The sequence below is a fragment of the Condylura cristata genome, unplaced genomic scaffold, assembly GCF_000260355.1.
Source record: "Condylura cristata isolate star-nosed mole 26May11 unplaced genomic scaffold, ConCri1.0 scaffold00020, whole genome shotgun sequence".
NCBI classification, from domain to species: Eukaryota; Metazoa; Chordata; class Mammalia; order Eulipotyphla; family Talpidae; genus Condylura; species Condylura cristata.
In genome coordinates this window covers 2,409,594-2,413,177 of record NW_004567121.1, presented here as the reverse complement: position 1 = coordinate 2,413,177, position 3,584 = coordinate 2,409,594, and positions in this window count along the sequence as shown.

Below are 3,584 nucleotides of genomic sequence, written 5' to 3'. Positions count from 1 at the left end.
GGCCTAGGCGGGGCGACCACCCCGGGAGGCGTCCCTTGAGCAGCCCCCCGTCTCCCACCCCCCACCCCCGCCCCGCTCCGCGCCAGGCCTGGAAGGGGCGGAGGGAGGCGGCCACGCCCCGCACGGTGCAGCCCCGGACGGATCCTGGCGCTCAGCCACACTACTCTGCCCGCCCTCGGGAGGTCACACTCTCGGCGGCTTTACCCAGCCCCGCCGACGGAGCGCGGGCAGAACCGTTGGGAGGGGACCGCAGCAACGCTCCGTGGAGAATCGGGGCTCTACTCTCCGGGCCGAGAAATGCTGAACTTGGCCATCGCCGCTCTCCGCGTCGCTGGCCTGCGGAGATCTGGTGTTTAGGGGATCAGGGAAGCCCCGTGGCCCGGGGGTACTTCCCATAACTATCAGCCCTGAGCAGGAGCTAGAATTCGCCGCAGGTCTGATCCCTGTTGAAAACTGACAAGTTGGTATCCAAGTTCTCCAGTTTTGGAAACCTGAGTGCGCTCGAGATTTGGGGAGGAGTGTAGACTTTGGCTTTAGTGTCTGCCAAACTGGAAACTGAGTTCGAGGCTCTACTGTGCTGCGTGACCTTGGTCGAGTCGCGGCCTTGCAGCTCCCTCTTCCAAGAAGAGGGGCTAGTGCCCGCCTTCCGCTGCGGGGAAAAGCTAAGCAGATGCCAAGGGCGGGCAGCGAACGAGTGCTAATTAGTTTGTGGAAGGCGTTCTTCTTGCGTAGGGGCACTGGGCAGCAAAGGAAAGCCACTGGAAGGGGAAAGGAAGGGGAGTGGAGGAGGCGTGGCAGGGCGGAGCCCGGGATCCTCTGAACCCCAAACTCCCGGACCTCGGGCCAGAGCGGTGACTCTCTGCTGCCCTCCAGCGTGCGCTGCGCACCGCGTTGTCTTTACCAATCCCGGCTCAGAGGGCGGGAAGCGCGAACTGCTGAGAACACCACATTCTCTGAGTGTTCCCGAGATCCAGCTCCCCAAGGCCTGTGAGCTTGAGCCCTGTCGGACCTAGAGTCTGGAAAGAGCAGCTTCCATCTATGGAGCCTCTGCTACTTACTCGCGTTCTTTCTCTCAATAAATATTGCTAGTGTACTGTGCCCCCAAATTGGGTCCCCAGGCGGGGACCCAGCATGCAAGGCTCAAGGCCCTTCCGGGAGCTCAAGTCTATGAGCCGAGCCTTTGGGCTTCCCATTTAACAGGTGAGAGAAGGGAGACCCAGGGACCATCTGCTGGGTTCCAGAGCAGATCCTGTCCCCGAACATCGCATCGCGTCGTTTTGGATGAAAACTGAAAGGGAGGAAAGCAGCAGCCTTTCTTCCTTCTGGGCAGTAAAGCCTCACTCTATAACACACTTGGTTAAAAGTCTGAGTTATTGGAGATATTTTTATAGAACTGTAAATGCACAGCTCTCAATTCCATTTAAGTGGGCATGCGGTGAGTCTCCACTGACCAAAAGCAACAGTTCTAGCAGAGATGCCATTGATTGACCAGAGAGCAGGACTCTGTTGGAACACAGGAGCTGCTAAAGAGTCTAGGAAGGTTAAAGGGCCATGTAATCTAATTTACACACTGAAGTGCTGAGCTAAATCTAGCATGTGTCCCAGCTAATTACCACCAATCCCCCAGGAATGGCCTGGCTTAAAGTGCAGTAGTATAAACCTCCCTAAACCTCAGTTTCCTCAACCCTAAAATGGGGATGTTAATGCTGCCTCACCAGGGGCTTGTAAAGGATTGAAAAGACAAGACTGGCACATGTCAGGGGCTCTGATGTATTCCTGGAGCAGGTGTGCCCAGGTATGCAGGGGGCAGATGTAACTAGGTAGGTGGGCTAGAGAACGCAACAAACTAAGGAGGCCATCTTAGGGGTCCTTCTGAGGCTGCCCCACCCCTGCTCCTCTGCCTCAGTTTCTCCTGGTGCCCCTGAGCACCTTCCCCATGAAAGCTTCAAAGACTACCATAAACGCTGAGCTATAAATGAGACATTGATCCCCTGGCTATGCGGCGTAAAATATTAACGATGCCTAAGTGGGTAGCAGGACTGGGAGCAGAATGTCCGCTCGTCATTAGCCGCCCGGGCCACGGGCCTAATGGATGGGAAGCTGACTCCCTTGCTTGCTCCCTAGCTTGGGGCCTGCCAACTGCCAACTCTGGGGCCAACCCAGGTCCACTCAGGTTGGAGCCAGTGGTCCCCTCCTACTCCCCTCTTCCCCAAGATGTGAAGAGGGCAGCCCTCAGACAACCCCACGGATCCTCCCCACTCCTGTGAAGCCTAGGCCAGGCCTATCCCAGCTGCCTCTGCCCCCTCTTAACGCCTCATGGGGTAGGGAGTGCTGGGCATTGACAATGCTTCCTGCCAGCTCCCTGTCTGCAGAGCAGGGACAGGCTGAGTGGAGGGGCTCTATACAGAAGCCTCTACAGGCCACGATGCTGAGGGCCGCTGCAGCGGTGGGGAGGCGGTGGGGAGGCAGCAGCCTGGGGGACCCTCAACCCTCACTGGAAGGCCTCAGGCTGCCTGGGAGGCCCTAGTGTCTTGGTCTAGTTTCAAGAGTTTTTACAGCCCCCCTCCCCACCCCCCCTGCTTCTTTGGAGCCTGTTGCTATGCATACAAGCCTACACTTGCACAGAGGCAACAGGCCTCCTTTTGCCTGGAATACAGATGTGCTATTCCTGTTCTGTCTGCAGGAACCCAACCCAGATTAAGCCCATCCTGCACTGCCTCCTTCTTCTCTGAAGCCCCAGGGCCTCTACTGTCAAACAAATCTGGGCAGCTGTCTGCACAGACCCCTTCTATGCCATCCTGTGCCCCTCACTCCTCTTGACAGCTGTTCCAGCTCCCATGGGCTGGGCCCCTGTCTGCTTGACCAATATTCATTGCATGCCCCCCGTCCGTTCTCCCTGACCACCTAGCTCCCAAAGATTTCGAGAAGTCTTTTGACTCTTCAGGGAGTGATTGCAGAACAGGTTGTTCAAAGGGCCATTCCCTGCCAAACGTTTGCATGTTGTTCCTTCCCAACTCTCCAGGAGGGTAGACTTCTTTTGGTTTAGTGCATTTAATGGGAAAATCAGACATTACTAGACTTATTTATCCTTCTCATATTGTATAGGCACGAGACAAGAGTTCTTAAAAGTAGAATTCTACCCTCCAAAGAAATGCCCCTAGGACTCCTCTCTAGGGACAGCTCAAGGCTTCTCAAATGTATCTGGTCTGACACTGAACTTTCATTCCTCCCCTAAACTGCCCCCTCCTTTCAGCTCCCTGTCTCAGCTGCTTAAGCCAAAACCCTGGCTGTTCGCCTGTATTCCACCTGTCCCACACCTGCCTGGTCTCTCACCAAGCCCTGGCCTTGTGCCTCTTTCCCATCCGTCTCTGCTCCACTGACCCCAGCTTGGTCATGCCACTGTCATCTCCTGGACTCCTGACAATGATCCCCAGTGCCTCCCCATTCTCTCCTCACAGCTCCTCTCCATTCAACCAGAGCTATCATTTCAGGATGAATGTCAGATCCTGTCTTTTTCTTATTTAAAATTTCCATGGCTTTCTGTTCAACTCTGGTTATGATCGCCTGCTTAGCACTTCTCTTTC